This window comes from Monodon monoceros, unplaced genomic scaffold, assembly GCF_005190385.1.
Source record: "Monodon monoceros isolate NGI ecotype Baffin Bay Population unplaced genomic scaffold, NGI_Narwhal_1 Super_Scaffold_20, whole genome shotgun sequence".
Classification (NCBI taxonomy): Eukaryota; Metazoa; Chordata; class Mammalia; order Artiodactyla; family Monodontidae; genus Monodon; species Monodon monoceros.
In genome coordinates, this window is record NW_021703777.1 from 57,331,579 (window position 1) to 57,356,670 (window position 25,092).

Here is a 25,092-nt window from a genome sequence, read left to right on the forward strand (position 1 = left end):
TATTATATCCTGGTAAAAAGGAAGACATTCTTATCAAATGTATGCAAATAACTATATTGGCATAAAAGTAAAGAGAAGCAGTAAGAGTTTCTGAATTTGATAATCAGTGAGAATTAGGTATCATCTAAAATATTTCATCTCAATTTACAAAAGCAGAGGTTACTCAATTGTTCTGGGTTTCAGATAGCTGAACAAAGAGAAAACACTTTCTTATACATTCAGGAAATAGAACATTAAAGCAATATTAATAATATTCCCCTCCCTAAAATAAACTATATTAAAATTTCCCTCATCAGTTCATTCAGTCCTATGTAATTAATTCTTGTTCTGTTGGATATTGGGTTAGCATTTTTATGAGGCCATCTGCTTCTCAGCTAAAAAGAGTTCTAGAAATCCTGACTTAGTCCACTGGTACAGTCTAAATGTGGTCTAAATGATGTCAGGTCAGAAGCATGTATCCAACATGCTATTTGTTGAAGTGTCAATAGTGTGAAGTACCTAGAACAGTCCTTTTCCACAAGGCTTTGAGAGCATCCTTTCTTGAAGGAGACTGAACTTTTTTGTTTTTAAAGAAGTCAGTGACTGTTTTATCTGACTATTAAAAAACAGATAGAAATTTTCTTATAAGAAGAAAAAAATCTTGAGATATAACATATAATGATCCTGAAACATAAAATACACATCAAGAGCATGTCAAAAATATCAAGTAAACTCTGGAGTAAGACCTACACTTAGGTTAGTCTGATATGCATCACCGTTTGAGAATCACTGGCCTAGAAGGTGGTAGATTCAAACTAAAGAAGTAAGGTGGTGGTCTATAAACATTTTAAGTAATAACTGAAACTATGACTGATAACATTATATTGTTATTGACTAATATTATTAGATAAGGCACTACCAGAAGACTGAACAATGCAGGAAAACTTGAAAAACTATTCCATAAGAGTTTTGATTCATGTTTTCCCTGAAGTTAAAACATGCTATTGAAAGCAAGGGCATTAACAAATACCCCAAAACTTCCCATAAACTATGAATATTTATATTAATAACATTTTACCAATATCAATTTAACCTAAGGAAGGCTGAGTGTCTCTTCTGATTTGACAAGTCTGCCTATGCAACTCATCAAACAAACCTAATTAGATACTTTTAGCATCTCTTTTTAAGAAGTGAAAGAACAAATCTTTGTGATTTTCCAGGGACCCTCTGATATAGTCTGATAGTTTTATTTTATTTTCTTGTCCACACCCTGCAGCATGAGGGATTTTAGTTCCCCCACCAGGGATCAAACATGTGCCCCCTGCAGTGGAAGTGCGGAGCCTCAACTACTGGACCACCAGGGAAGTCCCAGTCTGATAGATTTAGAAATAAAAATATCCTTAAAGTTTTATCTTATTTTTCTGCATTTAAGACCTGATTTTTGAAAGATACATTTTAAAAAGTTTTTAAGAGAGATTTGGACACTCGGTTTAAAAAGGATCATGGCTACCTGAGGAACAGTACTTGGTTAACCATTTAATTAGAGTGATAATAAAGCATTAAAAAAATAGATGATAACAGGATTTAAAGAACCTTTATTCTTTGATAAGTGGTAACTTTTGTTTTGCTCCTTTTTCCTCTTAAATAATCAAGGATCTAATAAAGTTAACATAAAGCACAGAAAATTATTCTGGTAAAACGCAGAATTTTACAATGCAGGCAGATTACACAAAAGGTAAAGAATTACCTTCCATATTGTAGGTGAAGATATTAATCAGTAAACCAAAGAAGCAAGCCAATCAGGATTAAACAAACTGCTAAAATGTTAACATATTTCTTAGTTTCTTTTCAGATTAAAGTATTATAATTTAAGAAAATAAAATTTGCCTTCCAAGTTTCATTCTTTATTATGCTTTTTCATATTCTAAAACTGATACATTACTTTAGGATAGCTTTTAGAGACTCTACTGGGTAAAAATTAATTTCATAATTATACTAAGATATTATTGTCAATATACAATGTATTCATCATTACTCTCTTAAAAGAAATAAAAAATCATCCATTTTAATTTCTAATATGTAAATATAGATAAGTATAACTCACATGAATGCAAGCTCTTGGGGGTCCTCAGTAATTCCTAAGAATATGAAGGCATCCAAAGACCAACAAGTGTGAGAACTCCTGCTTTGGGACAAATTACTATGTTTCCTTTAAAAAAAATACAAAAAAAGGTGAATTCTCACTATATTGTCTCAACTACTCATTAAATATACATTTTTAACAAAAGTAACTAACTTCTATTTCACAGAGAAAACAGTAGATTGCAGAGTGAATAATAGAAAACTGTCCTCTTATGAAAGCATTTTAACAGATTAGCAGCGCTTGTGAAAATAAATACATAATAAAGTTTTTGATAGCCACACATTCCTTTTACATTCCTGAAAGTGGCAAAAATGAACACTCATTAGCATCACCCCATGATATAGCTTATCTATAACATAGAAAAATAAGTAAAATACATAAACTTTAAGTAATGCATATTAATCAATGGTTTGATGTTTCAGTATTCTATCTTAAAAATTAGTTAGGTATCTAATGGTTATCCATTAATTAACTCAATTGAATATCAATCTGTGGTTTTAAGTTACCTTAAAATATTTTGGAAATTATCGTCAAGTTGACATACTACAAAATATAACTGCTTTTGAAATCAAAAGTTTCAGAACAACTATTCAATTTAGTTGAATACAAAGTTACATTTTAATGACCAAAAACATTATGTAGGAGTAAAATTATCTTATTTGATCAGTAAAAAATGTAAAATTTGATTAAGAAAAGCAAAACCAAGTAGAATAAATGTATGCTTGTATTATACTTAAAATAGAGAAAACTTGAAAACTGTGTCACGAGAAAAGGCATAATTGTTTTCATTAAACCAAAATTATAAAATGGTCTTGTTTGCCATAGATTGACCTTAATTTACAAAATTCATATAATGTAAATATGCCTTAAGTATACGAACCTGGATTCTTAAAACATTTCTGAGTTATTTTCTGTAAGAAGACTTTTTTTTTAAGTCTAGCATATTTAAAACACTAGAAGTTAAATTTTCTGACTCTTTAGAAATTTTAGGAATATTTAATTTATATATTCACTTATCTATCTCTATAAACCATTTAGAGCAGAGCTCCTTTAAGTAACTTATTTTCTAATCATTAATACTCTCTGGAAGTAGAAAAATGTTTCACACTAATGTAACAAAAAATAAAAAAGTCTTCATGAATTGCAGACACGTAGACATGCAGGACATACAATGAGCTTATAACATAAAATCTACAATTTTAATCTCAGGTAAAGAGACACAGGAGAGACAAAAACACAATGCCTGAGAAATCCATATACAAAGAATTGTTATCCTTGCTGGTGGACATGACATTCTTAAATTATTTGAGTTCAAAATAAACAAACAAATAAAAGAAAACAAACAAACCAGATTCTCTGTGAGTTCTCACTTAACAGAGAATACGTCTCTATGATTTATTCATCTAGTTTCAGAAATCACTAAATGATCAAATCATAAAACCAAATTATCAATCATTGCTGCCACCAATGGGTAATAATTTATCTGCTATCTGCACACCAAAAACTAAACAAAACACAAAATTAGCAGAGAACAAGAGCTAGAGAAATAGAAAAGTAAAGTTCTATTGATGTTTGTGATTCACCTCTGGGAGTACAAGAAAAGAAATGCCTGGGCTTAAGCCATCTATTGCGTGCAATCACCTGGCAGCACATTTTACCAGTTTCTGTCATGTGAAACCATCAGGCATCTTGATGGATAGGTTTTAAGAGTATAAAATTAAGACTTTCATGGAAATATAAAACAAACATATGTCAAAGATTTTATTTACCTCACTGATGAGGGACCCAGTAAGATGTTACACTTGATTCCTATGCTGTTTTTTTTACTTCTTTATGTTATTTCACCAAAGTTTTTCCCTTGATTTTTATAATTTACTATCTTTGCTTCCATATTTTCAGGGTGATTTCCTATTTTTGTCACTTGGCTTTTTTTTTTTTTTTTTTTTTTGCGGTACGTGGGCCTCTCACTGTTGTGGCCTCTCCCATTGCAGAGCACAGGCTCCGGACGCACAGGCTCAGCAGCCATGGCTCACGGGCCCAGCCGCTCCGTGGCATGTGGGATCTTCCCGGACCAGGGCACGAACCCGTATCCCCTGCATCGGCAGGCGGACTCTCAACCACTGCGCCACCAGGGAAGCCCCCACTTGGCTATTTTTTAGCCTATTTAAAAAATAATTAAAATGAATCTTCATTTGAAAAAAGGGATTTTCTATATTATATTGAGAAATAGTTCTCAGTGATTTTACAAAAAATGAATTTTGAATTTCCAGGATAACATCAGTTACATAAAAGGGAAAATACCTATGTCCATTTTTCTTATTTCACTGTTTTCTTCTGAACCATTCTTTTGCTTGCCATCATTGCTGAAACACTCTTTTGACTTAGAAATATCTGGAAATATTGCATTCTAATTACTTGGGACTGCATAATGTCTCTTGCTTACTATTCTTGATTAATTTCTCTTGGGGATGACATAAGGATGACTAACACTCAGAAAATAGCAAGAGGTATCACAAAATCCAAGGTCTCAAGTAAGCAAAATGAAGTAGAAATGTTGCCACACTTCCTTTCTTTCTCTGTCCTCCCTCCCTCCTTTCTTTCTTTCCTTCCTTCCTTCCTTTCTTCCTTCTATCATCCTCATTCATTTGTCTTATAGCAACTCTCTGTCTCTCTAGATATTCTGCTCCTTGAAGATGGAGACAGTGAAGTGCTCAATTTGTATTCCACTCAACACTTAGTGAAAGCTCAATATGTTTGCTGAATGGTTTCAGTGAAAGAGTAGGTCTCAAAATTATACATGGTGATGGTAGTTTGATCTCTCTCTGTGAGCTATAAATTTCCTTGGACTCTCAGGGTTACATTTAAAAACTGAGCATTTAAAATATTCATATATATGTATGTATGTATATTTAAATATATTCCCATACACATTTTTAATGGCTCTGTGGTTTTATTAGTTAATACTTAATATAAACCCTATCCAGGTTTTATAGATTCTGAAGCTTATAAAATTTTGTTGGCTCATTAAGGAAATGAATATAAAATTATGTATATAAAATTAAGTATGTACGTGAACATTTATTTAGAATGGGAAATCACAGCAAATATCACAAGGATCATAAAGTCCAGAAAAAAATAAAACATCTTTATTAATTAAATGCATAACACACCTCTATACTATTTCTTTTCCTTTTCTTTTGTCTTCATACCCTTTGATTGTCTTTTTGTATCAAGAATCATAAAATATCATTTTCTATAGAGAGAATACAAAGATAATTTAGTCTTCCTTCTAGCATAACTGATTGATTACTATTTTTTAATGATACTAACATTAGAAAAACTTCTTTCAGCATCACAACTCATTATTTATAATGTCATGTAAATTTTTTGCTTTCGAATTTGGGGAAATCTTTATGAATTTTATTTCATGTATAAGCTACAAGACTTGGAAGAATTTTCTAGAACTTAGTTTCTGGCTGCATACATTTCAAGCCTTGTTTCTTCTCAACTACCCACATACTTCCACTGCCAGGTGCTGCAGGATAAGTTCACCTTGCTACAGGACGAGTTTATCCTCTCATCCTATACCTTCATATTTTGACACTGGGCACATCAGCACAGCATGCTAGGAGTAATCCTGGAATGCATTCGTTCACCAAAACAGTCAGTACCAAAACAGCTAGTACCTTAGCTATACATGCAAATTATTCTACTAAGCCTAAACTCAACAACTCTCCAACTCAGCTTACCTCTAGCTGGTTCTGAATGCCCAGTGCTACTCCAACTCATTTGACATGAAAGAAAGCTGATGCAGAGGGAATCAGAATAGAAAGAGACAGCTGTCTTAAGTGATTATGTTTTATTTTTGCATATTTATAAAAAAGATGTGAGCCTGTGAAAACATTGCAAGGGTGCCACCCAAGGCTTGAAATGAGCAATGCAAAGAGAAAAAAAAACCCCTAATGCTAAGGTTTATAGCTTCATGGTAAATCCAACTCTGGTGTCAGTCACTATACTTTTAAGTGACTTACATGTATTAGCTCAATTAATAATCATATTAGGGCTTCCCTGGTGGCGCAGTGGTTGGGAGTCCGCCTGCCGATGCAGGGGACGCGGGTTCGTGCCCCGGTCCGAGAGGATCCCACCTGCCGCGGTGTGCCTAGGCCCGTGAGCCATGGTCGCTGAGCCTGCGCATCCGGAGCCTGTGCTCTGCAATGGGAGAGGCCACAACAGTGAGAGGCCCGCGTAACGCAAAAAAAAAAAAAAAAAAAAAGTCATATTATATGTCTTACTAACGATTATCCCCACTTCATAGATGAGAGAAATTAAGACACACCCAAATTCACAAAGTTAATGATTGGCTCAAGAAAATGAACTGAGGCTCTTTGGCTTTGGAATGTGCACTGTTAACTATTTGTTCATTGCTGTGCTTGCTTTGATATTACACATTTAATTCCCTTTTTAATCTCCCTAAAATTTAGCCTACAGGAATACGTGCACTGTTTATCTTGTGGAGCTGTCAAGTATCAGCTGGCACTGTGTTATACACACCTTCCAAACCTCATTTTGAGAAGCATCGATAAAGCTTATGGTACTGTTTGTCTTCTATTTATCAAAAATGAACAAAGCTGGGACTATGTGATTCATCATTATACAGTTGTACATAGTACCAAGAAATATGTCCATATCAAATACTATTTAATATAATGCCAACATATTGCTGATCCAGTTACAAAATAACAATTATTTATTTAATCATATCATCTGACTACTACCAATGTCAATCAAATATGATGCTTAGAGTCAGGTATCTCTATTGTAATTATGCAAAAAAGAAAGAAAAATTTTCTCGTGTATCTGTAACTTGCTTATCTATTTTCAAACAAAATGTTGACTTTTCAAGATTTTAAAAGTCACAGGTACATCTTAGATCTTCAAAATCTTAAGTAAATTTAAATGAGGTATAATTAAAGTCTGAGGTTATCTATTTTATTAATTATCATCACTCCATCAGTGCTCTTGGTAATTGCAATCAGCAATGGCCCCTATATAAAAGTCATCACTAATAACATTATTACTGTTAATGTTGATTGAATGTCTGCTATGTATCAGATGACAAATATACTTTATCTTAATTGAGCCACAAAAAAATCTGAAAAGCTTGTATGGTAGGTATCTTCATATCCTTTTTGTAGTGAAGCTGAGGCTAGGGGAAGTTAATTAATTTACCCAAAGCTACACATCTAGTAAAAATGACACAGTCAAGATTTTAATTAGGATTAAATCTCAAATTGTTTTCATTAAAGCCCACTCCAACAGAAGGGTAAACTGTGGAAAACATCCTTTTTGACCATTGTATTAGTTTCTTAGAGTTTCCATAACCAATTACCACAGCTTGGTGGCTTAAAACAATAGAAATTTGGGGCTTCCCTGGTGGCGCAGTAGTTGAGAGTCCGCCTGCCGATGCAGGGGACACGGGTTCGTGCCCCGGTCCGGGAAGATCCCACATGCCGCGGAGCGGCTGGGCCCGTGAGCCATGGCCCCTGAGCCTGCGCGTCCGGAGCCTGTGCTCCGCAACCGGAGAGGCCACAACAGTGAGAGGCCCGCGTACTGCAAAAAAAAAGCAATAGAAATTTGTCTCACAGTTCTGAAGTCTGAAATCAAGCTGTCAGCAGGGTCAGGTTCCCTCTGAAGGCTCTAGGGAAGAAACTTTCCTTGCCTCTTCTTTGCTTCTGATGGATGCAGGCAATCCTTGGTGTTCCTTGGCTTGTAGGTGCATCACTCCAATCTTTTCCTCCATAGTCACATGGCTTTATTCCCTGTGTGTCTGGGTGTCTCCAAATCTTTGTCTCATTATAAGGAGACTAACCATTGGATATAGGGCCCACCCTAATCCAGTATGACTTCATCTTAACTTGATTACAACTGCAAAAATCCTATTTCCAAATAAGGTCACATTTATAGGTACCAGAGGAACCTATCTTTTTCAGGACATAATTGAACCCGCTAAGACTATCTTCACTCTGGAAAGTATGATTGTACTCTTCTCTCCATCTTGACTTATCAACACATTTACATCTCCTTTAAGACTTAACTCAGATACTACCTTGTTTTAGTCTTTTCTTATTTTTCAGCTAGAAATACTCTTATATTCAGAATTCATTAAGTACTTTGTTCCATATGTACCATAGGTATCAACAATTTTTTCATCTTATATTCATTCAGTTGCGTGCCTTATTTCACTTAAAATACTGTTACTTATTAAAAATATAAAATGATCATTTCTTAAATGTCTTTGTTGCAGGCCATGTCTATCCCTGAAGTAAATATAATATGCATTCAACAATTGTTTGCTAAATGTGTTAAAGTTTCTTCACTTGATAGTGAAACAAACTTTTCATTTTTCCTTTAGGCATTTCTGGATTTTGATGTAGAATATATAGCATATTTTTCATTTAAATTCTCTGAGAATTTCAACAGATTATTTTCTTTAGATTTAAGAATAAGAGATTTCTCCAGATGTCTGGAGAAAGGGGGGAATCTTCAAATTATTTACAAGTGAATAGCAAATGTGAGTACCATTTGTCAGTTTCTGCAAGTTCTCAGAATCAGAAATGATAAACCACTGAAGACTGCTGATAAGATCTAGCCTTACCAACAAAAATTTATTTGGTATAATGCTATTCAATTTAATTCTATTTGACTCTATTTGATTTAATTAATTCAACAAATATTTATTGGGATTCAATTATGTATAAAAGGATTTAAGAATTTCAAAAATGAGCAAAACATTCTATCTATTCTGAAGAAAACTAGATTTTGAGGTAGAAGATAGACCACTATTTACAAAATACACATTAGTTGTCAGAACATATTCTAGGTATTCTTTTCATAAAATATCACATTTAACTCATACAACATCCCTGAAAAGAAAGTATGATTATACATATTATGAAAATTAAAATTTAGAGAGTTTGATAATAATGATAATTTTATGATATAATTATTTTTATTATAAAATTTAATATTTTATTGCACTTACCATGTACCAGTAACTGTTCTAAACACTTAACATGAAATATCTGATTTAGTCATCATAATACTTGTATCTTAACTAAAAACTATTGTTACCTGCATTTTATAGGTGAGAAAACTGGGACACAGAGAGATTAAGCGTCAAACAGTAAGTAAGCGATTGAGCGAGATTAAGGTAACTTTTAAGGCCACACGGGCAGTAATTGTGAGGCTGGAATTTCAACCTGAGTTTGTGTAATATGCAAAGTCCATGATCTTTCTACTTCCTCATGCTGTTCCCACATGCTTAAAAAATGAAGCCATGTACATACAAAACTATAAGTCCAAGTACGATGTGAACTGAAAGTGTTATAAATTACAATTGTAGTTGTGAGGAGGGCAGAGCTGATGAGGGAAACTTTAATGGTGGAGTTGACTTTTTAACTGAATCTCAGTGAGTCAGATTTAGCAATAACACATATCTTACATAATTTCAATAAGTGCATTTATGATATTCCCTAGAAATTGTGTGGTTCTTTTGTATGGATTCTTAATCTGGAAAATGAATTTCCAACGGGATATAAAGACCAAGAGAGAAATAAAGTCACATATACCTCAAAGTATGCATTAAAAAAGCATTGAGGAAAGTAAGAATTCTCCTTGAAAGGGAAGGTAAGGACTGGCATTTGTGATAGAGGAGGCTGGAAAGGAGAAATACACTTATACACGCATCACACTTTCTAATTTTCATCAGCAAGAATTGCTTTAAAAAGAGCAAAGAAAAGAATCTAGCAATATTATGAATAGAGAGGCTTCCCTCATCTAAGGCTGAAATGTGCTCTAGGCAAAATTGTCTTGAGTGCTTAAGTAAGAGTCACATTCAGGACAAGACCTGGCAGGGCTCAGTATGAAAGCAACTGTTGAGAAATTCATCACAATACTTGTGTATTAGCTAGATGAGAAATGTTTATTGTGGGATTTGATTCCAAGAGGCAGAGCATACCATGAATTTTAGTTTTAGTCATTTTACACATACCTCACATTTGGTTAACGTTGTTTTGTGTTAATTAACTCTTTTGAACTACTGAATAGAATACTTGCCAGTACAGGATCATGCCATCCAGGAGTATCTACCATCTATTGAATGCCTAAGAGCCAAAAGTTTTAAATATATATTTATATTCTATTGGGGCTCAGGGCAGGTCACCCCAACATGTGCCACAAATGGCATATTTATTATTTTGAATTGAAGTTTCTCGAGAAGCTGCCAATGCAAGAAGGGAATGCTGATCCTACTTTGTCCCCCTGAAAGCAGGACATAAATCTCTTATATGAAAGGTGCACTCCCTGCATCTGGAGGGAGAAGGACCCCTTATCACCAGAGATGGGGAATCCAGAGCTGAAAAGCCTGTATAAACAAACCTTGTTACTTCTTTTTTTTTTTGCGGTACGCGGGCCTCCCACTGCTGCGGCCTCTCCCGTTGCGGAGCACAGGCTCCGGACGCGCAGGCTCAGTGGCCATGGCTCACGTGCCCAGCTGCTCTGAGGCATGTGGGATCCTCCCGGACCGGGGCACGAACCCGTGTCCCCTGCATCGGCAGGCGGACTCTCAACTACTGCGCCACCAGGGAAGCCCCCTAGTTACTTCTTTAATTTACTACTGTAAACCCAAACTCTGTATAGATTCTTCACTAATTGAGCACCCAAAACCCAAGTTTCTTTGTCCTGTCATTTCCTCACAAATTTATTGTTTCTTTGTCTAAAAAGTATAAAAGCTACCTGCTTTGGCCAATTCTTAGGTCCCAATTCTGTGGGACCTCTGTGGGCATGAATTAAAATGTGTTTCTTTTTCTTCTGTTAATCTGTCTGTGTCAATTGTATTATTACTCCAGCCACAAGAACTCAAGAGGGTAGAGGGAGAAATTTCCTGCTCCCTTACAATTCCTATATAGGCAAGAATACCTACAATGCATATCACTTCACGGATTAAGAAACTAAGGTTAAAATAAATTAAGAAACTTGTTTAATTTCTAAAAGCTAACAAGGGGCTGGAGCAGAATTGGAACAAAGATCTGTCAATTCCAAAGCTCATTCTCTTTAATCTGTGTAAAGTTAAATCTAAGGAAATATTTTTTCCCAAGTGCTGAATGGGGGCTCAGGCCAACCAAAATGTCATTCTTTCTTTGCCTTGCCTACTGTAACACAATGTAGACTGCAAGCCCCAGGCATCTCAGGTACAAGTTACGTAAGCATAAACCATAACCCAAATTTAATCATGATAAATATGGGTATTATATTTCTTGGATCTTTTCTCATTTATTTAGTGTTTATTAGTCATTCTTCAACTTAGCAATTAAAATCTGGGAAGCTGGAAGACTCAATATTATTTTCTTTGCTAAGTCATTTTTAGCATACACCTGTAGTGTATAGTTAAGACCTAGACCAGAAATAAAAACCATTCACATACCAATGTGAAATTTTATACTGACTAACCTTGAAATAAATACAAGTGTTGAATTACTGAAAAGGTCCAAAATTCAAAAAATGTAATTCATAGTGATGTCTAAAGCTCAGATCCCAAATGTTTTACAGGTTTGTTTCATTTTAATGACTACTAAAAAAGAAAGAGTTCATTTTATCCCATTTCATGAGACTTGTCTCTAATATTCAACAATGGGTATAAGATAAGAGAATATTCATTTTTTAAGGGTAAAAGGCTTATTATAATTTATATATATATGAATAAATCTGGAATATATTTCATAATAATTTACTATAAACCAATGTATTACTAGCCTAAATTTGTCATTATGATTTCCAAAATGATTTTATACTTGATTTTAACTTGATTATTGTGATATCTCTTACCATTTTATGTAAAGTATATTTTAAAACCCTGTGGGATATAGTTAACTATGATCAGACAAAATATTTTTTTTTGAGAAAAATAAAATTATGGTCCTCTAATTAATAAATGTTAATAAATTTCTCTTAACCAGAATGGGGGACTTTGATTAATATTTTTTTCTTTTTTATTTGTCCATTAATAATTTTATATCTGCAATAATAATAGCTGGGCTTCCCTGGTGGTGCAGTGGTTGGGAGTTCGCCTGCCGATTCAGGGGATGCGGGTCCGTGCCCCGGTCCGGGAGGATCCCACGTGCCGCGGAGCGGCTGGGCCCGTGGGCCATGGCCACTGGGCCTGCGCGTCCGGAGCCTGTGCTCCGCGGCGGGAGGGGCCACAGCAGTGAGAAGCCCGCGTACCACAAAAAAAAACCAAAAAACAAAAAACAAAAAACAAAATAATAATAGCTAATATTCATTACTAGTATACTATCTTAAGAATCCTGCAACAAGGAGATTTTTCTCATAAAAAACAATCAAGAGAAAGTTGACACCATTTTGGAGTAGTAAAATTTTCTGAAGTAGAAATGAAAAACATTTTAGTGTATGGTTGTTCCTGTATTCCCTATGTAAGACATTTTACCTAGTTCACATGTTCAAAACACATCTTCAATGTTATATTTAAGAACAAAACAAAAATAATTAATATATAAATGGAATCAATACCTTGGTAAATGAATATCTGTGTTTCCTTGGATCAAACAGAATACGATATGCATGGAATTGCTTATTTATTGTTAAGCACGTTCTGAGTTCCCTTATAACCAGATTATAACACAGGATTAAGAAGTAAGATTAATCTTTGGGCTAGTTTGTTTTCAGTTTCTCACATTTCTGAGGGAAATCAAATTAAAGACATTTCATAGTAGGACACTTGTGACAATACTTTATGAATTTAAAAAGCAGTAATTAGGAGTATCTTTCAAAACAACTTTTGAATCTTTCTCTATTCAACCTGAAGTCATCAGAGAAGTTTAGCTTTAGACTTATGGGACTTCCTAAGCTTTACCAATATTTGAATTCTTGTGCCTCCAGAATTCCAATAACTTGCATGTTAAAGGTTGGATATTCTCTCAGTTAATTGGTATTTTATTTTATTTTCCATATTTGAAGAACAAAAATTTAAATCCTTCTCAAGTGTAGAGCTGGAAATGAATCTAAATAACAACGACTGTTGATCCTTTTGCTGTTAGGAATTTGGAAATTGGTTCTTAAGTGTTATTTTGTAAAATTACATAGTTATACTTTTAAATTAAAAATACCATGAGTTAAGCTGAGTAATGACTATTTGGTCTTCTTTTTTTTTCATTTCAGAGAACTCTGACATGAATTTTCTTAGATAATAGAAGACTACCTATGATGCTTTATTAATACTTTACTTTAGGTATTGCATGTTTTTTCAGTTCAGAACTTCTATATGATTTGTTTGTTTGTACTTCAATTATCTGGTGAAATTCTTCACTTTACTTTTTTGTCATGGTTTTCAAACCTTCTAGAGCATATCGATAACAGTTATGCTAAAGTTTTTTGTTAAATAACTGCTGTCTGTTTCACTGATGGATCTGATTTTATTATCCGTTGTTTTCAACTACATGGTCCTGACTTTTGGCATGATGAGCTATGTTTGATTGAATGCTGGATATTGTAGATGATGTTATCTTTCTCTGGAGAGAGTTTACCCTTTCTATTAGTTGAAGAGAGTGGTCCCTTAATCCATCAGTGATTTAACTGAGTAGAGGCTGGTTTTAGCCCTGGTTAGGTTCAGTCTGTTTGTGGTCCACCCCTGTCCCTCTGGGATTTTCAACTGAGAATCTAGTGAGTTTTATTGGACATTACCCATCTTACAAACCTGCTGAAAAATCGGATCTGCTTTTCAGAGGTTTTCCGTTTAAGTTTTCAGTTTCCTGTCTCACACAAACTGGTCACACGTTTGAGGCTTCTGGAAATCTCCACCAAAAGCTTTTTTGGTTTCTCTGTGCAATGGTTCTTCATCAGTATAATTAGCAGATTCTCAGCCTTCTACTTTGCTTAGAATTTCTGCGTAACAAATTACCAAAAAATTAGCAGCTTAAAACAGCACCCACTTACCAGGTTATATTTCTGTAGGTCAGATGTCTGGGCATGGCATGACAGTTCTCTGCTCACAGTTTCACCAGGCTGCCATTGTATCAACTAGGTTGTGTGATCATCTGAAGAGTTGACTAAGGAAGGATCAGGTTTCAAGCTCATTCAGGCTGTTGTGAAAATCCAGTTTTTTGGGGCTATAGGACTGAAGTCCCCATCTTTTTGTTGTGTGTTGGCCAGGGGTTACTCTTAGCTCTTAAACACTGCCTGCTGTGCCCTGTCATGTGCCCCGCTCCATTTTCAAACACAGCAAAGGAGAATCTCCCTCAGTACCTCTCACATCTGGAATCTCTCACCAGGAATGGCCTAGCCCATCAACAGTAATCTCTTCCTTAAAGTCAATGTAACATAATCACGGAAGTGATATCTACCCTATTCAAGGTCCCTCCCACATTCATAATTGGCAAATGCTCCAGGGTAAAAATGGCTATAGAGGTAAACTTAACTTTTCAAAGTTCTTCTCTCTCTCTGGAATTTTAGCTCTTCTGATTCTCATTGTCTAAGTAGCTCTCTGAATTTTCCATTTATCCAGCTTTTCTGATTGCTCTAAGTGAAGAACTGATCAGTTGCAAGCTGCTCCATTCCACTTGAAAGCAGACATCGCTATTATGTTTGTAAAAATCTTTGAATAACAAATGCCTAATTGCAATGATAATAGTGAGCAATGATTTAATTGTTTATATAATCTCACAGTTCACTAAAGTGATTTCACGAAGACATCTCTTGGTAATTTGTGCTGTATAACTTATCAGAAATGCTGGTTTTGTTAGATATGGTTGTGTTGGGTTTTAATTCATTTGTTTATATATAATTTATGATATTTAAAAAGTGAATATTTATAGTCACAGATACATATGCATAAAATGATGTTGACATTTTAAGACTGAGATTTTGAAATTTTTCAGTTTTGACACATTAAATTGAAGCCTCTTTTAATAATAAAAATACTTCTAATTGTATTTAGAAAGCAGGCAACTATTTAAAAAATGATGGTTAGGGCTTCCCTGGTGGCGCAGTGGTTGAGAGTCCGCCTGCCCATGCAGGGGACACGGGCTCGTGCCCCGGTCTGGGAAGATCCCACATGCCGCGGAGCGGCTGGGCCCGTGGGCCATGGCCGCTGAGCCTGCGCGTCTGGAGCCTGTGCTCCACAACGGGAGAGGCCACAACAGTGAGAGGCCCGCATACCGCAAAAAAAAAAAAAATGATGGTTACATACTAGGATAAATGAATTCTCTGAACAAACTCAGTCAATAGGATAATTAATATACTTTTAGGAAATGTACAAAATTCTGCAGTTATAGTACACATTTAAGTAAAAAGTATAGATAATGTGTTTTGTAAATGTAAAAACATATTTGTAAATATGTTTTGAAAGAATAGGCAAGAGGTCATTCGGATGACAGAATGTGGTAATCCTGAGTAATAAAAATGTCTCATAGTTGTAATTAATACGTGTTTGCACTACAATTACCTTCAGGCTATCCTTTGTGTTATTCTTAACTTCATGGGATTCTTCAATATTGCAAGAATCAGAGAAATAAATGGTTCATTATATTCATTCTCTTTGGAGCAGTGTAGTATAGTGGACTGAGAGCATGAGCTACAGAGCCATTAAATCTATTTTCTTATCTGTGTTCCCCTGAAAAAAAATAGAAAAGACCCACCTTGAAGGGCTGTGAAGATTTAAACACATTTAAGCAAAGCAACTGGCCACAAGGTACGAGCATGCAATTCTCAAAATATAACCCAAAGCAATTATTATTTAATGGAAAGTTTTGGTAAATAGAAATGTTAGGAAAATAAATTCAGTTCAAAATTAAAATTGTCACCATTTATTCATTGGACAATCAGGTTTATACCCTTATAAGTACTCAGAAACAATTATTATCAAAAATTGTTTTAGTTAGCTCACTGAAATAATTCCAGGACCCAGAATGAGTTTCTGAGTGTCTGAGGATATTTATAAATGGTCCCACTTTCCTTGGTACTAAGTTGTAGAGTCCTCAATGCTCACTTTACACAGTAATTATTTTAATTCCTTTGTTTACATTGATTTATTTAATATATTGTTTTGAGGCTGAACTCTAATATTTCTGAACTTCAAAATAGCTCTAAGGATAGAAGCCATATATTTTTGGTGACAGACTCTCCCTTGTTTCTAGAAGCTAAGACTTTTAAGAGTATTTATAGTCATGCAGATGTTAGATAAATACCAAAAATATAATTTCATTTTTCTACAGAGACACCCAAATTGAGAATAATCCAAAAGCAAATGTTTCAGGCTAGGATGCTAAATAAATATGTTTCATAATGGAATTGTTTTAAGTAGGGATATCGCTGTACAGATAATTATTATGTTATCTGAGGACTCAGACCATATATGGAGTCCGGGGACTTAATGAAGAGACAATTTATGAAGAGGTCTCTAGTTTAAGAGGTGAGCCCTATGACCATGGTGACAAATCTGGGTGAAGGGGAAGGGTAACCACTAGGGCCAAGGAGTAAGGGGAGATCTTTCAGACTTAAGGATTAATTTTAATTTTTATTATGTTATTTCTAAACACTTAGAATGTTCAATTCAAAGGTCTCAGATGAGTGGTAATTTAAAAGATAGAGGTAGAGGTAGGTATGTGTATTTTGTAGTGGAAGTGAATCAAAGAGACCCACAAAGTTTTGAGTAATTAGGCATGTACTGGTCAGAGGAAATGAGCCCAAAATACCAAAAGTACTAGCGGAAGGGACTGGATTTCTCACAGTCAGCAAGGTATAGGCTCTAGGTAAGTAATGTTTAAATTTAAGGGTAGGTTGAAGGGTGACCTGGAAGACTGAAAACTTGGGGCCATGGCTACATAGGAAAAAATAAATGTGTGTGTGTGTGTGTTTATTTTATCACTCATTCAAATCTGACCATACTGAAAGGACAGGATGGGGAAGGAGGGATAGAGGTGCCTATTACAGTTAATTTTGAGTAAGTTTGTACTTCTAAGGTTGCTCTTTATATTTCCTTATTGTCCACACAATTAAATTCAGTCAACTTTATTGAGGACTTATTACATATTAGGTAGTATGCTAGACTGGGGATCAAAGAGAAATGAAACACTACCATGGCCCTCTATTTCACAGTCAGGCAGAAGCAACTGAAAATATGAAATCACTTATTCTAGTTTCCGGCAGTACAATCAGAGGCTTATACACAAAATAATGTTAAGAAAAATGAAAAATGGAATGATTACTTCTACTTTGGTAATTGAGAAAACTCCAATGTTACAGAGAAGCTAACTAATCCTAGGCAAAACATCTCTGATAATTTGGTCCAACATTCAGTTTAAGCTCTGACAGGAAGATCTGAGAGTGAGACTCTCCTAATGTGAACAAGTATCTTGCATGGATACCCTGTAAATTGTCTGGGAAAATGCATTGTCTACTTTCCCTCTCTTTGTTCTTTTCCTTTTTTTCCTCTTCCTCTTCCCCTTCTCCCATTCCTCCCCCATCCCTCCCTTTTTTCCTAATTTCCTCTCTTCCTTCCATCTTTCTTTCCTTTCTTCCTCCTTCCTTCCTTTCCTCCTTCCTTCCTATTAAAGGAATATATTTAGCAATTATTCAAGGGTTATAATTCATTCAGCTTTAAAGTATTAATTTGATATATTTTTTGGTCACCTCCTATGTTTCTGGCACTGTTTTAGGTACAGAGGATATAAGAGTGAAAAAAAATGAACAAAACTCTGACCTCATGGAAGTTAAATTCTAGTGGAAAGTATTGAAAAGTAAGACAAATAAAGAAAAGTAGAGGAAGTATATTGCATGTATGCATGTGTGAGGAATGAGATTAAACTTTTAGACAGTGTGACGTCAGTAGGTTCTGTCTGATGAAAAAAAGAAACTTAAGTAAATTGTTGATTGAGGGAAGAGAGCAAAGTATAAGGATGTCTGAGGAAAGAACATGTGATGCAGAGGAAATAGCAAGTACAAAGACCCTGAGATGGGAATATACCGATTGTATTTGAGAAATACCAGGGAAGTGTGAGTGTCTGCTTGGAGTGATTCCAGAGAGATCAGAAGGGTTTATTGTGAGGACTTTACCTTTTACTTTGAGAAGGTTGGAAAGCCTAAACTGAAGAATAACTAGATTAGATTTTTAAAAAGTCACCCTAAATGCTGCCCTGAGAACCAAAGGTGCCATTTACTGAGATGAGGAATTTTGAGAGAGAAGCAAATGGTTTTGCAGGGTGAGAGGTAGGAAGGTTTATTAGCAAATTTGTTTTGAATATCATAAGTTTGCAATCAAGTAAAGATAACAAATAGACAGTTATATGTACAAATTTGGAGTTCAAGGGGGAAAGAAGCTCTATATTTGAAATAATATCTATCTTTAATGTCCTGTTACCTACCTTAGTCTTATGAGAAAACTTTTCATTGCAAGTGGCAAGTGCAGAAGTTCACATAAAGATGGGTGTAGAAATATATTAAATGCAGGAGCATTATGTCGAGTGGTATCACTACACAAGTTCCTAGCAGGATGTAACCAGGTCCATAAAGAGGAGTTCTGGCTAAAGAGAGTAAGATGACAGGGTCCACCTTTCCTAAAGGTAGCCCTGCCTTAATCCTAATACCAGCTTTCCCTTCTTCTCAGGTGAAGTTGTGTCTCCCCTCTCCCCCGTTTCCCTTCTATGGTCTTTGTAGACAACTCCTATTTTTTAGGAGACCCACACTTCACATTGATTTGTAGTTTTGTGTTTATAGGTTTAACTCTACCATTAGATTTGAAGCTGCTAAAGAGTGGGGTCATATTAATTAATTTTTATACTTTCTGTTTCTACTACAGTGCCTGATATATACATTATACTCAATATCTATTCATTGAATGAATAACTGACTGAAGCTTCTCCTGTGTTCCCGAGACTAGGATTTTAAACTGCTTGCTGGTTATTCTAGCTGAATGTCCTATAGCCAACCTAAATATAATATGCTCAAAACAGAATCAACTTACTTATCCTGAAAACTTACCCTTTATCTTGAATTTTCAGTATCACCTAGGAACTTAACTTAGCAGGAAGATGCTCCAAATGAAAACTTTCCAACTTTGACTCTCTTACCCAAATCTTATGTCACTATGCCATATGCTCTATTAATTCTATCTCTGAAGTGTCTTTGAAATCAGTTCCTGTAGTCTATTCACTCACACCTCTCCTTCCTACCTCATTCCCAGTGAACTTTTCTACTTTTGCTCAATTTTTTCCCACATTCCCTCCATGTTATCACAACTAGTTACAATCCTTGAAGTCCCAGCTTAAACCCACATGTGGCATGAAGTGGTCCTCAGTCATACAGTCAGCATAATTTTTCTCCCTCCCCAATAACACACTGTGACTCTCTAGCACATTTGGCATTATAGTGGAGAAACTGGCATATTTATTTCACATTAGCCTGTGGTTTTCTCATCTTTATACCTCAACACCGAATACATTGCCTTCCATGAAGAAGATACTCAATAAATGATTGTTGAATTGAATGAGTACATATGTTTTACTGATTCTTTGACATAGTAATTCTCTTCAGTGGAGGAGTAAGTAATTGCCACTCATCAAAAGTCATTCTCTTGAATATGTTTGCTCTTCACAAAAATTCACCTTCCTACTCAGTAGCAGAATATCTCTGAAAGACACTTTTTAAAACAATATTTTCCACATTGACAAAAAAGTGTTCAATCTTTGAGCATAAATTATTTCCTCACTTGTGGGAGGTCGGATTGGAGACAATTTTGTCCGATTTCTGCATCAGTGCATCAAAATTTCACCCCAAATGTGCTAGTCCTTTACGTTTTAAAGATTTTGTGACACGTTTTGTCTGATTAGAGAAACACAATGTTTAAAACTTTTATTTACGTGGTGCTAACAGATACTTTGATAATGCATTAGAAAGGATGTTAAGCACATAAATATTTCACTGTGCGTTGATTTATTTATCTTCCTTTTAGAGCATAAGAGGGAAATATGCTGTCAAGATATTCTCAAGAGTAGAGAAAAATTGAGTCTATTGGCCTTCTAGAAAAGTGAATAGTATTGTGTCATCTCAAAAATGAGGATTTATGGTGAAATGTTTACAAATTCAGGGGGAAAGTTATGGGAAAATGATTTGTCAACACTAATATAAAAGCAAAGGGATGTCCAAGATGGCATGCCTAAAGCCGGTAACCAACAATCTTTAGGGTGCAGTGAAATTCTGTGGCTGGTTACCCAGGTTTTCAATTTGATTCATCCCCTGTGAACGAAATACTATTCCAAATAAAAGGTCAAATGCAGCAATCACCTATTGAATATGTGCTCTACATGATAAAAGTATATTAGAATCTTTATGAATCCTAGAACTCCTGATCTCATCTTATTCATGGTCATATTCAAATAGGTATGCAGAAAAACTAAACGTAGTGATACTTCTGATATCCAAATTTGGGGACTCTTTTCATTTTCTCTTTTCTCTTCTACTATATTTTGCTTTGGAGTCTGTCTTTCTCTAAAACCAATGCCTCAAAATATATTTGAGTGTAAATAAGTGATAATAAACCCCATTTTTCAGTATCTCCCAATCAATGCAGATTTTTCTTCCTGATTTATTTTCCAGTCTATAATTACTTTTATTATGTAGGTAATCTTAGCATCTCACAAAAAGGCTTTTCTTACTCCATCTACTTCTTCTTTCTGACTACTGTCTGATTCAGCATCATGATATTCTGACAAAGACACATTTCATCAAGGAGAAAATGTACATTCTCTGTATTTAGCAAGGTAGAAACAACTGGGAAATTTATGAGTTAAAAATTTTACCCTTTTAACACATTTACCCTGGTCAATCTTCAGAGATGCCTTCAAAGGCAAATCTGATATGTAAATGGGACTTTCAGATGATCCTTGTATTGACAATCTATCACACACTAACTCCCTTTCTTTTCATTCTTTTACTGGGGGCAGAGGAGGAGGGCTTAGCGAGTGCTGTGTAATTTATCTGAAAGAACTCCAGAAACACTGCCAAGCAGAGCCTTGTTGGGTTTATCACAGTCCCACTCCTCTACTTTAGGCTGGGGGAAGGGCATTTACTATTTATTTCCTGTACTTTCTAGGTGTCACTTAACAGTAGTTTGAAAAATAAATTCTGCTTACTTTATAATAATATTAATAGTTATTTACCACTGAAAGATATTCTTTTTTGCCAAAACCAGAGCAAATGTGTGACCGATTCCCAACTGAGTTCTGAATGCAAGCACAGTAATTCTTCTTAGGTCCAGTCCTAACCTGTAACTAGCGAAGTCCACTGATTAAGAAGGGAAACTTTATTTCAGCCCTTTGGGATCTTTCATCTTTTAAAGGCAGAGACATTTATATCACTTCTGGTTTATCAGATTCATCCCCGCACTTCCGTTTGAATTTTAGTTGATCTGGATCCCCTGATAGCTTCTTATGTGTCCTCATTTTCCTTTTGCTTCACCAACAATGAAAATCTAGGAGATTTTGAAAGAACAATGGATTTCAACAGAGGGTATGAATTCTTTACTCCAAATCACTTCCATTTTAACTTACTTCTGAGCCTCCATGTCTTGTTCTATTGTTCCTTGTGGAGCTGTCCACTAGAGTTGGGACAGCTTATCCAGGGGACTGAATATATTTCCCCTGGCTTTGTGTACATTTATGAAATTGGCAGAGGCAGAGGTGTCTTCTATTCTATTCTTGTTCCAGTATACTGGTTGGCAAACATTTTCTATAAAGGGTCAGCTAATAAAAATTTTAGGTGGTACAGCCCTTATATGGTCTCTGCCCCAACTTTTCCACTATGGCCTTGCAGTATGAAACCAACCATAGACAATACGTAAATGGATGTGACTGTGTCACAATAAAACTTTACAGTGGATCTTAAAACTTCACTTTTAAATAATTTTCACATGTCACCAAATATAATTCTTTTTTTGATATTTTTTTACAACCACTTAAAAATAATACCCATTCTCGTTAGTGGTTAAAACAAAAAACAAACAAAAAAACCCACACCAAACATGTAGTGGGCCAGATTTGGCCTCTGGGGCATTGTTTGCCTACCCTGTTCTAGAGCAGTGAGTTAGTCCCTTTATACATATGCTATTCTTTACAGTTTTAAGTCCCAATGCAAAACTGACTTGAAGACTAATTAAAAATAGTGGCCTTTCTCTGCCTGTAATATTTTACATTTCTATGCAACGTCAATTATGGCTCAGAATTTTATTCACTTCATAAAATATTATTTCTTGCCTATTTTCCAAATTCTTTTGGCAAATAACATACATAGATAATTCAAAATGTTTTTTAAATTCGAAGTCCCTTGTTAGCATCAAGCCCTTCAAAACTTTGGTATTGACCATGGAGAGATGGGAAGGAGCTACTCACTTCAACACGCAAGGTGAACTTAGAACTCTTCTAATAAGGACTCCAATTTCTTAAGAAACTGAATATGGGGATGTGTGGATGTACATGGCAGTGGGCTGGCCAAGACTATATCCCATTTCAACACTTCTTAAGGGAATATTTTTTGTTTCCTCAATTTAGCAGACTTATTTGTAGGGCCCCATTTGTTTGGATCTATGGCTTGTATATCCACTTCTAAATAGATATGTTTCTCAACTTTGAACCCTTTACTTCATTGTACTGTCATCTTCATAATGGTTTTTTGACTTTCTAATTCAGAGAAAGTTGACTGTATTATTATTTTAAATCCTAGCAGTTCTGATTTTTATCCCAGGATTATTTCAGAGTTTTAGATGAGCTACCCAAATGTAACTCTTTTGATTCTTGGACCTATATGTCCAGAAAATTCCAGTGTCTGAATGATAAAGCTTCCTCTAATAAAAACTCAATATATAGTCATAATCTTTTCTCACTCCACTTTCAGTTACCTTCACCACCCAACATCAGAAAATATCCCTCTCTCTTCATGCTACTCTACCCCATGTGACTTCCCCCCCAACCCCCTTTTCCTCTCAAGTTTATTATATGTATCTTCTTGGCCTCTTGTGACAAGTTTTTCTTCTTCATTTCTCACAACTTTTCTTCCTCTGCACAGTATCAGATATTGCAGCTCAAAAGAACTGAATTGCACAAGGTAGGATGTTTGGTGGTGAGAAGCTGAAGGAGCAAAGATAGCATTATTTGTGATCATGGGACTTGGAAGTGTGCAAGATACTAGGAGCTTTTGCATATTATTAATTTTAGAATTCATTACATTATTAATAATTATAGGAAGGGGGAACCAACAGTTTTCTTAAAAAAATAATAGTAATAACTATAATAAGATATCAGAGATATTGGTTTCTGTTCTTCAATTACATTTTCTTCCTAAAGGACTCTTTGATTTTAGGGACCATGCTAAGGAACTACCTCTTACCTCTCATTTCAGAGGTATATACTCTTGTTCAGGTAAATAACTATCAAAATGCAAATATTAGGATGATCATTTTATTTACTATATTAAATTTTTTCCAGTTAGAGCAAGAACATCATATGAATAAACTCTAACAAACATTTAAAATATCTGTATTGGGACTTCTCTGGTGGTCCAGTGGTTAAGACTCTGTACTTCTACTGCAGGGGGCTCGGGTTCCATCCCTGGTCAGGGAACTGCAAGTCTTGCTGTGCGCCCCCCCCCCCCAAAAAATCTGTATTATCTCTTTAAAATGGTTGAATTGTTGATTCATGAGAACTAGAATGAATCTAAAGTTAATATTTGTTGAATATTAGATGAAATAGAAAGTTGTAACACTTATGGGCCTGAAAGGACTCTGACAAGTTGTCTAAATTGCTAACCCAGACTTTATAATACTTAGCTTACACAGTTTCTCCTCACACCTAATATAAGTGTCTTCAGTAACTTTTTGGCTTCAAATTTTAGAAGTCTGTAAATATCAAGCAATTTGCATATGAAATATGCACCAATATCACCAGCAGTTTTTCCTTAAAATATGTACTTTAGTGTCTAAGTCCTTAAAACTAGCATTTCAATATAGAAAATTTTTATGAGGCTGCAAAATTTACTTGTATTGGCTAGTATAGGTCTTAGCTAATTTTTCAATTGTCCTCTCTTCAAATATCTCATGGAGAAATGGTGTTTGGTATTTATACATTCTCTTCCTGTCCATCGTGCCCTGAGGCTGCTTCACCACCTTGAGCCACAAGCCCTTTCTCTTATGGCAATCAATCCATTTTCAACCGGTAACACTTCTTGTTGGTCTGCAGAATGAATTGTCAAATTTTTTTCTAGTGCCTTTCTCCTTACATCTCAGCAAGTTCAACATATGGTTATTTTCCACTTTTTGCTCTGACTTTTCTAAGCAAACATTTTCTTAAACGAGGCAGGTTGGCAGGGTAAAGTCAGAGAGAACTGCTGAAGTGGCTGCAAAACAAAACTTTCCAGTGAGCAGTGCTTTCCATGCATTCTTTCCTTTCCCTCACCAGGACTTTTATCAGGTGGGTGCTATTTAATCCCTGTTTCAAAATGAAAAAAATGATGCTTAAAGGAGTGATGCTTCTGGTCAAAGGTAATGTAATAATAAGTGAAGGAGATTGAAATATGTTACTGTAATTATAATCCTACTCCATATTACGCGCTGAACTCATGTATTAACTTGATTCATGAACTTGCCCTAGTTCCTTAACTTTCCAGTTACTTAATTTTCTAGTTACTGATTTGTTAGGTAAAGATAACAGTATCTTTCCTTCTCACTTCATACAGGATCAAACTGACTCCAAAGTGAAAATATGTAAACATCCATCAAATGTAAAATCTTTGCATGTGGCCATTTAAGAATCTGTCTCATTCTCTACTCTTCACTTTTGCCTTTAGCCACAAAAAATACTATTTTTCTTTTTCTCTTAGAGAGAGAGAAAAAAACATGGCTTCTTACACATATCAGG